Source organism: Vollenhovia emeryi, unplaced genomic scaffold, assembly GCF_000949405.1.
Source record: "Vollenhovia emeryi isolate VEMERY1.0 unplaced genomic scaffold, V.emery_V1.0 DF939249.1, whole genome shotgun sequence".
Classification (NCBI taxonomy): Eukaryota; Metazoa; Arthropoda; class Insecta; order Hymenoptera; family Formicidae; genus Vollenhovia; species Vollenhovia emeryi.
This window is the reverse complement of record NW_011967117.1, coordinates 381,023-393,173: the sequence shown is the minus strand read 5'-3', so window position 1 is coordinate 393,173 and position 12,151 is coordinate 381,023. Positions and strand designations below refer to the sequence as shown.

At 52.0% G+C, this 12,151-nt stretch overlaps 1 protein-coding gene across 3 annotated transcripts in view; it reads left to right on the top strand.

The window, feature by feature from the left end:
• The first annotated feature begins 517 nt into the window (after positions 1-517).
• Positions 518-12,151, top strand: part of LOC105559929 — an 89,773-nt gene continuing 78,139 nt past the window's right edge. For 2 of the 3 annotated variants that reach the window (XM_012008591.1, XM_012008589.1), the window contains exon 1: positions 3,008-3,777. The gene's annotated coding sequence lies outside the window, so the exon portion shown is untranslated. Of the gene's footprint in view, positions 595-3,007; positions 3,778-12,151 lie in introns of those variants that run through there. The other variant, XM_012008590.1, reaches the window with a different exon arrangement.

Sequence of the window (12,151 nt, the reverse complement as noted above, 5' to 3'; positions counted from 1 at the left end):
TCCTCCTCCTCACCCCCCGCCCAGATCTTCTTCTCTACGTTCCCCTACCGCCGCGTCGTTTCGCGAAACGCACGTCGGTTCTTACTTCCTCTCCTCGGCTCGCCGTTGCGCTCCTCCGTACCCCCTTTCCGCCCCTCCATGTCCTCTTTCGTCATCCCCACCCGGTCGCACCACTCCGGTCGGAAGGGGGGCCCCACCACGCGGCGGGCGCGCACAGCGGGGCGCGATCGCCCCCACCGCCGCAGGCACCACTTTAATGTTACATTAATAAAAAGCAACAATCAATATCTTCCCCGTAAAAAATTTTAATCTATAACAGAGAGAATTCTCTACCCCTGCCTCTATCCTACACCCTCCTGCCCCCCTGCCACCCTTTCGTCCGCCTGCCCCCCCCCCCCCGCCCAACTGATCCCCTCTCCGCCGTCGTACCTTCTCCCGCGCCTCTCCGCCTCTTGAGGAAAGCGCGGTGCCGCCGCGGCTCGGAGGTCCTCAGTATCGTGCCTAGGCTCTACGCGTACCCCGTGACTCTCTCACGCTCCGTGGCCGCGCCGCGTGACGGAGCGAGAGCCCGCAGACGCGTTACACGGAGGAGAGGTACATACAAACGCTACTTCGCGTCGCGTCGCGTCGCGCCGCGTTTCCCGTTCGTCGCCCCGCACAGTGTCCGCGCCACGCCACGCCGTGCCGTGCCTCCCCCCTCCCCCCGCCGCACCCCGCCGCGCGTCTCGCGGGAGGGCGCGTTGCCGACGAGGAGAGAGGTGCCCTTCGTTGTCCAATTACACGTGCCCTTTGCTCGCGATCGCCTCGCATCTCTCGTTCCTGTCCGCGCCGACTTTCGTTCTTCCTCTTCCTTTTTCATTCCTTTCCCTTTTTTTTCCGCCTCCGGTCTCCTTCCCGTCTCGCGGTCTCTCGTCTTTGTTCGCCTCGCCGAGTGTCCTCAAATGCCGTAATGCCGGGGCCTGTGCCGCTTAGTTTTGTCTTTCCTCCGGCGCTACTATAGGGTTTTGTTATTGGACGGACTTATCAGTTTCATATAATGATTATTGCTATCGTCCAGTGGGGATTGATCCCGGGGCATAAAAATAAATTCGCTTTCTCTCTCTCTCTCTCTCTCTCTCTCTCTCTCTCTCTCTCTCTCTCTCTCTCTCTCTCTCTCTCTCTCTAACTCTTTCTCTTTATCTCTTATTACATTTTTCTTGGTCTCGTACGCCGATGCATACTTGGTCTCGATACCCTTATCTTATCGTGCGCGTTTTATTTTTATTGCATATTACTTCCTGTTATGGCAAGTTCTTTCCAGAACACAATAAAAAAAAACCTCGTCCCTTTCTACTCCCCGTCTTCGAATTGTCCCTCTCGCCTCCCGTTGCCGCGCCGCTGATGCGTGCATGCGTGCGCACACGCGTGCCGTTTTCGAAAGTGTGACGAGGGCGATGCGTGGAGCGCGTCGCGCTTACTCTCCGCCTTGTCGGAAAAACTCCGCCGCTGCCAGATGTCTCCTCTCCTCCTACCAGCGTGGACCTATCTCGCGTATCCGCGAGCCGGGGGCCTTTAAGTTCAGCGAGGAGATACGCAACGGCGAACGGGGAGATGAATAGGGGGCATTATTAGCGGCCGCCCGCGCCCGCGCCCTCGAGTTACGCGACGCCTCTCGTCCTCCCCAACGGTCCCCCTACGAGCCCGTCGTGTTCCCCGTTGCGCTTCCGTTTCGCTTTTCGCACCGAGGAAGCCTCGCCGCGGTGAAAGTTTCGTGCGCGCCGCTCGTCAATATCGATCGATCTCGAAGATGAGATCGGGGGCCGCGCCGATGTAAAGACGCGCGGTGGCCTCGGGCGGGCGTCGTTACAACGTACAGGATCGCCCCACAGTTATCGCGCGTCCCTTCGGACCCCTTTCCGATCGTACACGAAATCGCGTCGCGTTAATCTGCAGAGGGCCGGCATTTTTCCATTGAAGTTTGTGATTTTTTTAAACAGAAAATTTATCCATACGTGCAATCTACACGTTCCGCAAAGTTTTCAAGTTTGCTCCCGGCCACTGTAGCGGCCACTCCGGCCCTCTAAAGGTTAACGATTACAGCCTGCGTTACGTAGAACCTTACGTCTTCGCGTGCAAAAGTCTATCTCTCGTAAAAGTTGAATTTATCGTTCAATGCGAAGTCGCGACGACAAACGGAGAAAATTCTCTTTGTGAAGTTCGAAATTACTTCCCCAATAATCAACTTGTCCTACGTCGTTCCGTTAGGATCTGTCAGATTCATGCGACGGAGGAAATGACCGCCGACTTTGAGGCGGCCTGTACAGCGTTGAGTGCCGCGATAGAATCGCGAATTCCACGCTCGCGTACCTAGCGGCGGCGACGGCGGCGGCGGCGAGGGCACAAGCTCCTCGACCCGCGTTTCTTCTCGGGACAAAAGGGTACGGGAGAGACGAGATAGAACGATAGAGTGCAAGAGCGAGAGGACGACGGAGTGGGAGGGAGAGGGAAGGGAGAGACGTGCGTTCGCGCGCATCTATGCGAGGGCAACCGGAGCTTCTTCGAGCCTCGAGAGACTATAGTCGGCTATTTTAACGTATCGCGCAACCGACCGCGAAACGTGGAAAACGGCCGTTGTTGCTCCTTCATTCGCGACAAGTGACGGAGTAACGTTCTCGCGCCGCGATGCTTGGAAACGTCCGGGACGATGGAGCGTTTCTTTTTTTTAGCGACACGCGAAAGCAACTTAATCGCGAGGCAAACGTAACCAGAGTCGAAATTCTGGCCCTATGTTGAACCTTTAATTCTGTTATATAGTAGGACCTAGGACAGTAAAAGAGCTCGAACTCCAAGTACGAAATTTACTCCTACTTTAAAGCTGATAGTGTCGGAAACTTCTACTTTTGCCAATTTAGCATTAAAGTAGGTCCTTTTAAGTAGGGGCTAAAGTAAATTTGTAGAATTAAAGATTCAAGGGAGGAGTAAAAAAATTTAATGTCATCTCAAAGTAGGTTATCGCCGGTCTGTGTAGGTGTAAATTACCCCCAGAAGTGTCAAAATAGTCCCAGAATTCCAACCCGGGAACGTAACAATTGCCCGCAGATAATTATAAGAGTAAAACACTCGTCGGTCTCGAAATATTTCCCACATTGGTCTGTTGGACTAACGAAGCTCTTTCGTAGACTTATCCGCGCTTCAGATCTCGAGCGATTCCAAGAATATGGACGATTTACCTTCTATTCGTCTTAATCTAACAGTCGACCGGTGAAAATACGATTAGATATCCACGAGCCCTCGATAACGCCTATCACATCCACTGTTTGTAATTGGGATGGTAAAATTGTAAAACTCGGGGGGGTAGAAATCACACGCCATCTGCTAGACCCTTTTTCTAGTCTTTGATAACTCTGCTACGCCCTTTGTCACACCGCTACTAATCGCTCTCGCCACATCTCGCGTGTATATATAAGCGACGCTTTTAATTCCCTAATTGTTTTATCACAATCGCCTGTAATTACGCATTACAGAAACTCTTAACAAACGCCACTCTGCCCCTCGGCCCCGCGTCCGGCGTGTTCGTCGAATGCATTCTCAAATCGGAGCGGAAAGACTCGTTCAGTGATCCGCACAGATGTACGCGGCAGTGCAGTTTTGTAAGACAAGAAAAGTGATTCGCGTGCATGAATCACGAGACTAATCGGCGTTGGTGAGTTATCCGGAAACGAGCCGCCGTCTGATACGTCGTTCACCAAGTCCCTCAGCAGCTCGAGCCGGTTTCCAGCAGTTCGAGGAACAGCATAGGTAACCATATGTCATCGTGTTTCTTTCCCCGCCGTCCGCTGTAAACCCCAAATTCCCGGTATCACTTACATCTTCGAAACGGGAATGTGTTTGGAATATTTCCGACCGCGTCCGTTATACTTGTAAAATAAACCGTAGAGAGGAAGCTCTGTATAGAGATAATTTATACATATTTTCAATGACAATTGCAAATTCGCTTTCCGTTGTCAACGAGGCTTCAAACGCGTACAGACGTCTTTTGATCCTCGTCCGTTATGTATTTTTACAATTACTATTTGTACGCTTTTCAAGCGCGAAGAGTACAAAATCGGTACGGCCTCCACAGGCGCGATCGAGCAACTCTAGCGAGTGATACTCGGAATTGAAGGATTCCGCGAGGAACCTAGTCAAGGTTATTGTCCCCGATACGCGAATCTGCATTCCCGTCGTAACGAATCGGACGATTAGAGGCCGCCGGGAGCGATCGCCGACGGCCGTTTAGGACGAAAAGGTGACCGATGATGGTCGTTCAGGGCCTTCGACAAACATCCCTCCGGCTCGCCGGAGAAAGATAGGGCGAAGGAAGAGGCCCGCGTCCTTCCCTTCCCGCGTCTGCCTGTGCCTACCTTTCGCTCTGCCTCTCGCCAGCATCAGATGACATTGCGTCGGGATATCTCGCCCCTGGCCATGCTTCGCTCGCGTAGGTCAGGTTGGAAACCTGTGCGAACGTTTCCGCGACGCACGCCGCTCCCGCGTGCGTGCTACGGGCGGGAGGAGAGCGAGCTGAGCGCGTTGTTGTCGCGAGAGAGAGAGAGAGAGAGTGAGCGAAAAGGAGAGCGAGGGGAGGGAGGACAGCGTGCGGCATCGTAGTTACATTCGAATCCGTACGGGTGACTGAATGGAATGGGTCGTCCGTGGGCCGGCGGCGGGTCGGGGCGCGGGGGAACCTCCGCAACGGCCAATCGCGCGCCGATTTCGCCGGAGCGGGGCGAACGGGCGGCCGGCGGGGCTAGGAGGGGAGACGCGGCGGACGGACCTACACACGTGCGTTCTCGCGGTGGCACGCTACGCGTACGCGCGTTGACGCGGCGGCGATGCACGCACGCAGCGGGGCAGCACCGGGGCCCCTCACGCACACGGGGTCGCGTCAGCACACGCACGTGCGTGACGGCGCGGCACGCGTGTGCGGCAGGAAACCAGCTGTGCGCATCGATCGGGCTCGGCGGCGCGCGATTCGATTTTTTTCCTTCCTGCCCGATGCCTAGGGAGAGATAGGATGTCGCGTGACGCCGGTTGATCCGCCGGAGATAGGGGAGAAATTTTTAATCGACGGGGGTGAAGGGAATTATGCGGAACTGCTGAACGGCGAATTGTGTCGAGCCGCGCGCGCGCGGGGGGAAAAAATCGTGGGAAGCTATGCGTCGTATAATCGACATTTCGAATACAGCAATGCCGCGTAATCACGCGCCGTCGTAAAGATGTTAAATCCGTAAACAGGTGAAACAGCGAAAGAGGTAATACAACCGACGAAATTCGCAGAGAAATGAAATTTGTTGCGGACAGCTGTAAAACGATCGCGCGTCTTGCGACTTTGTTTTTATTTCGCAATTATCGAGCTAGGAAAAATTCATGCCCCCGCGATCTCCGCCGTTTCTCTGCTGATAAATGAGATTTTTCAGAGATCGCGGGAACACATCGTTAGAATATTTAATAATCGGGCGATCCTCCGCGGGGAGGCAAAAATATCAGAGTTACAATTATAGAGCAGGGCAGGGGAATGTATTTTAATCAAATCAAAGACGGACGGGCGAAAGGGGGGGGGAGTTGCGGGAGCATTTATAATATTAAAATGATTATTGTTATCTTTATCTGATTATTGTTATCTTTGTCTGCCATCTTTATTGTAACAGCGTACACCGATTACACGATAGGACTAATAAATAATTACGAAAGGAGCAGACGTGCGCCGGATAAGATAATACGGCGGAATAAGGAGCAGCGCGAGTATTAAATGCATTAAAATACAATAGAATATCATAGGTCGCGGAGCGTGGTGGCTGCGGAGCACTATCGGCCGCTCGCCGTCTCTTCCCACGCGTAAATTGTCGATTGAAATTCGTCAGATAAGTATTTTCAATTCTCAAGGATATCCCCAGCCCTGGTAGTCGGCGTCTTATTATCTGTTTACGAGGATACTGCACCGCTTTTCATTATACTCGCTTTGATTGCGTCGTATAGTATACGGGCGCGACGTAGAATTGTATCGTATATCTGGCCGGTGAAATTTTATGATTCGCTGACGATGGGAATGACGGTTGGGGACTGGCGCAGTGACAGATAAACGGGTCTAACAACCGGGACTGCGAGCTACCATAAACCCGTGGGGTGGGGAACGAGCGGGCCGCGCGTTAGAGAAACCATTGACATGAGCGCGCGATGCATTTATCTCCTACCTTAATTTATGCCACTGCATTTGATTATGCGATGGTAATCTAAGCAGCTAATGAATATTTTGCAAACGCAGCTCTTTACCAGGCGGTAAAGGCGTTCATTAAAGTAATATCCGCTTAATGTAACGAGATTACCGTGGAATTTTTCATGAATTATGTTCGTAAGAAAATGCGCGAAAAAACGAATCGATGTCTTCGTGTCCGAGGGGGATGTTCGTCGCGAGCGGGGATTCGAGGTAAGATTCGTCTGTTCAGTATCGTCACTCGTGTTTCTACGAACAATAGCGGCGTTATAGAAACGAACGGATGTAAAAATGCGCGCGGGGTAAGAAGTCAAACGCGACTCTCCGTCCGACCGTGCGAAAAGGGGCGAGGCCTTGATCGACTCGATGGAATGTTCTGTAAGATCGGGAACTCGGGTCCGTCCCGTCTCGAAAACCTGTTGCATTTTAACGGCGCAACCGATTCTCCGAAAAATCAGCTTAGCCCTGCGGCGGTGGTACGCAAATTTTTAATTCGCAAGAGCTTTCGCTCGAGAGACATCGCGTCGCGAGTCTTTTATTTTATTTTTTTTACGATCTTATTACTGTGCCTAGTGACGCTCGACTGCGTTCAAGTTGAGGCAGCCATGTATCTTCCAAATCGCATTCTCGTTGCACGTACTTCGCCAGGCGGTTTTCAGGCAACAACTGTATGCACATATGTACATATAAATAACGAATAGCAAACAGTAACTTCGGTGAATTGGCGAAACTCGTGTTAAACATTCGTTCATTTCGACAAAATCTGAATACAATTTTGCACTGTAACTCCGTTAACCCGTTGTCGAAACTGAATCCGTCATAGAACGTCTTCGTTAGAGACTTTCGTTCATTAGCAATATTTGCCTGGGCAAGGGGAGGGGGGGGGGCAAGGGCAGGGCACAATTCGTATCCCGCTCGGTTTCCTATTTTTAATCGGGCTCCGACACAGGTTTTTGCCCGGCGGTGAAGATTTTATCGCCCGGGCATCGAGCAAGAAGAAAGACTGTCGCGTGCAGAGACGCGCGAGGTAAAGAAGACACCGGGGGAATTGGAGAGTCGATCGATCGCGAATGAGAGTTCATCCACTGAGTATAGCCGATCGTGGCTGACGCGCGGCGGCCGTGCTTACACAGATGGTTGACACGAATAATAACGGCGAAGGAGAAGAAGAAGGAGAAGAAAAAGAAAACGGAGAGAAGGCAGCGGCGCGCAACGCTTCGCGTAGCGTGATGCATAAAATATTGAATGTAGCCGCGTTCTTCCACGCAGCGCCGAGGGGGTGAGGGGGGGGGGGCGGAAAAGGGAGAGCAAGACGGGGGGAGCGGAGGCCGCGGCAGTGTCAACGAACACGCCGCTTACACGTACACTTTTCTAATTACGGCGCATTTGTACGTCGACAAAAGGGGGCTGGCGGCTTTGAACAAGTGGGCGTCGTTGAACAAGTTGCCGTGCATAATGGCGTATGCGTGCGGCTCGGTAATTCCGTGCCGGTGCAGTAGTAACGCGGTAGCGGTAATGCGCTATGAATAATCCCGCGGAAAAATTGAGTCCTCGGTGGACGCCGAAGATCGGACGGTCTCGTCCACCGGCCGCCCCCCGCGCACGTTTGACACGTCCGGGCCACGTGCGAGCGCGCGATCGACCGGCCGCGTCTCAATTGTCATCCGCGAGGACGCGAGGAGACTTCAGGCTGGAGCCCACAGTGGACGGCGGCGGCAAGAAATCGACCAGTTACAGCCGAGTGTGAGAAGAGTGATCGATCACCGGCCGATTTCTGCCGCGTCGTCGCAAGCCGCGAGGACGGGGCGAAGTTGATCCTCCCCGTTACTGAGAACGCAACGATAACCATTATCATTCGTTCGGTGGTCGTTCGGGGGTGTCTGGTAACCCATTCGCGACGATCGGTAGTCAATACCGTGGTAAAACTCGCAGAGAGACACACACACGCTTCCGCGAAATTCGACGAGCGACGAGGGTCGCGAGAGCTCGCTACGCGGGGTCCGGTCCATGCGCGAGGACTAACGTTGCGCATCTGGAACTTTTATTTCTGTTTACAGTCGGGGTTACGGTTCTGTTGAAAAGACACCTTCTACCCATTAACACCGTATCTGTCTCGCCGCGTTATCTTATTTCACATCCTATTTTTAGAAATTTGTGCTTATTGTTAGCTCAGCGATAAGATAGAGTGCGGCGATACGTGGGAATTTTTCGAAGCTTCAAATCTAAAAACTAGGCGAGTCGCGCACTTTTGTCTACGCGCATTACACGAACCGTGGAAACCCTCGCGGCGTTACGGATACGGATTGTAGTCGCCGCGAACAAACGGAGACCTCCGCGGTAGATTCCGGTATATACCATATATAATACATATTATATATATATATATTCACATGTGTACACGTACGCGTCGTTTCACACGCGTACGCGTACGGGCGAGGGTCAGCAGCGCGTTTTCTCGTTCGTTCGCACGTGGATTCTCGTGTTGCCGGGTGTCGCGTTTCGCGCACGACGCGTCTACGGATCTCACGTGCACGTGCGAGCTGCGCGTTCCTTCCGCGCTGTATTTTCGTAAACACATTCGCCCGGAGGAGACGCCGCGCGGGCCTTCGGCGATCGAACAAGTGGACTAGATGGCGAGAGGGCCGCTCGGGCGATCCCGAGAGGGAACAACCGAACGAGTGCAGTGGACAGGGTTGTCTCGCAGCGCGCCCTAAAATTCTTCCACTTAGGCCCGGTTTCATCAAACTCCCTTAGCTTTAATCTCAGTTTAATTCACGTTTGTCTCCTAAAGTGACAGTTGGAAAGAGACGTAGAACGAATTAAACTAAGCTTCAAGTTGAAGAACGTTGGTGAAACCGGACCTTAGAGCCTAAACATCCTGAATTTTAAAGGAGTTCACATACGCTCCCTAATCTTCTCCTTCCTCGCGTATTAGGCTTAGAGCCTGTTTTATCCAGTTCGTTCTGTACATACAGACCTAAAGGGGTATGTGTGGCAGAATACTCTGTCATGGTGTAAAGATACAAGGTGAAGCGATCTGGTGGATGCGCAGTGTCAACCAATCAGAGGCGGCCCAAACTACCGAATTGACCAACCAGAAATTTGCCCCAACCTTCAAACTGCAAATCATTGCGGTTGAATGCAGGAAGAGCCAATGAACAATTTGCCCCAAAAATTGGTTACATGCGCAATGTTTCTCCTTTTTCTGCGCCACGCTCGCCCACCGCTCATTGATCAGTTTTCTTAATTACAGAACAAACTGAAAATGCCCCCCCCCCCCCAATACCGATGTCTCGGATTCGCGGGGTTGTTTTATTTAATGCACAGGCCTTGAAGTATCATATGGTACTGTCATGTAAGAAAATCTGGAGAAGAACATCAGTCAACTCGCTGCGAGACTCATTCTTGTTACGTGACACATTGCAGTAGAATATATTTATGAATGAATTCCCGGTTCCCCGACAACGGCTAGGTCCGTCGCGAGAGGCGTCTTTTACCTTGAATCTCAAAGTCTTCTTTTCATACATCTCCATATATGCGTCCACATATCGCGTTCGCGGCCGTTGCGAGCGTCGGTGCCCGCGATTGAACGTGCGAAAGCGGAATCTTGAACCGACGACTCGAATTGCCGAGGGTTCAGCGAGGCTCCTCGAGAGACCGGCGAGCGAAACTATTCCGCGCGGCCACGCAATCGCGACGCGATAAATAATTTGCTGCCCGAGCAGCGCTCTCTCGTTAAGATCGCGGCCTGTCGTCGAGGAATGCGCTCAAATCGCACCGGAAGTTGCCGGCACTCTCACACGAGCTTTGAACCCACGGAGGGCAGAAGTGGCGATGGGGCTGGCGGGGCAGGAGACGGGAAATGAGGGGGGGGGAAGCTTAGGTACATCGCACGTCGGTACGCGATACTCGCGAGATCCTGGTGAGGACGATTCTCCGCGTCGTTCTCTCTCGAGTTCCGGCGAAACTCAAGCTGGCATAACATTCGCCTCGACCGCCGCTCGAATAGAATTTCCTCGTATCCGGGAGAAAAAGTTGGCTCGAAAAAAAAACTGCGGAAATATTTGTACGAACGTTAACCCCTTCGTACAACGTTTCCTTCAACAATGCCGCCGCCTGAAGACGGCGCGCGAGATACGATACCGAAACTTTTATCGCGCAGTCATCTTTTCCATGCCCGACGAAAGACAAAGGGCTTGCAAACGCCAACTGTGACGCCGTGGTCTAATTCACGAGGTCTCGCTTCCGAAATAATTGCGAAATAAATTCCTTTAATTAATCAACAAAACCGCCCGTTCGCGTCCCGACGGTCATTGGTCGAAATGAATGATTTCAAAATCTCCCGTTTTTTTTTTTTTCTAAGAACAAATCGACCTCGAGTTCGGACTCGGCGGCCGAGGGAAAATATTTCGTTGCTCTAGAACAGCCTTCGTAATAATGAATCGCGGAGATCGATGCGTCTAACGAGTTCGCCGGGAAAGGCTGACATTATCGCGTGCTCTGTTATTCTAGGTCGCTTATATCTGGCAGCGAAAACTCTAGCTCGTCGTACATCATCTACCTCCTCGTGTCATCGACGCGATGAAGTAATGTGACTCGATATGCAAATAAGCGGCTCGATCTCAACTTCTCAATTAATTTGTATTATTTCTATCCTCGGATTCGGCTCTACGATACTTGAGAACGTTCGATAGCTATGCGCGCTAGCTTTTTATCAGGGAACTGAATCACGTATTTGTGCTCGAGTGTCGCTTTGATCGATTCATCGGTGAGAATAATCGATCACCAAGTAAGCCAAGACAAACCTAGACACCCTTAAGAACGCAACACGTGATGCAATCCCGTAGTCGGGGCGGCTTCTTCCTGGCGGCTTTGTACATGCCATTTCTGCCGACTCTCAGACTCTTTCATCCCGCCCCGCGAATAAGATTAGCGTATCGAGCTTTCCGGACAATCGCCTTGCGACAATCGGCATCGATGAATAAAGATACGAGTGGAGCTCGCCAGGACGGTATCGAAAAACTTCAACATAAGAGAGCAGGTTTTCGCAACGTCGCCTCTCGACCGGCGGTTCGGTTTTTGTTGGCGGCTAAATTGCGAAATGAATTTTATCCAACTTCATCGGTCGCCGCCGCCGCCGCCTCCGCCGCCGCCGCCGCCGCCGCCGTGCGACACGAAGCTCTTGGCTCTCGGCGAAGTTTCGCAGAAGTCGTTCTTCCTGGAAGCGTGCGGAAATGCGAGAGGCGGCGACCGCACTTCGTTACGCGGAAACCACCTCTCGGATGGTAATTTCGCGAGGATGGGCTGAAAATCGTCTAGTCTGCCCTCGTTCCCTCTCTCTCTCTTTCTCTCTCTTTCCTCCTCCTATCCGTGGTTCTCGCCAGGCGAAACGTACGACTGGCGGGAATCCTGAGCGAGTTGAGACACATTATTCTTCTGGAAGACTCGGGATATATTAAGATGCAGTTTTCATATCTCGCTTATGAACGGTTATAAACACGAATGGATGAATAATGCGTCTGTTGTGGTCTCTTATAAGATTTTTCAGGAGTATATCTCGCGACGCGGCACCGCAACAAGACTGAAACGTGAAGCGCGTAATAACCGAAGGTAGCGAAGATAAATGTTAATCGCGTGAGGGCGAATAAAATCATTTGGGCGGGAAATTTTGATATATTAACTTGCCGTGGCCGCACGCAAAATTAGGATGGCTCGTGAACCGCGTCATTTTTTTCCCCCCGGCGGTACGGTTATACAACGCTCGCGCGTGTATAAAGGTTTTCTTTGTTTCCCGCGTTCAGGTTTATTTGAACTTCCAGCACTTGAGCAAAAATGGCTTTCGCTCGTATAAACGTGTTTTCATAATCGCGCGAAATATTAATTACGACACCGGGATTCCTACGATATTTTCTGCCTGAAAAT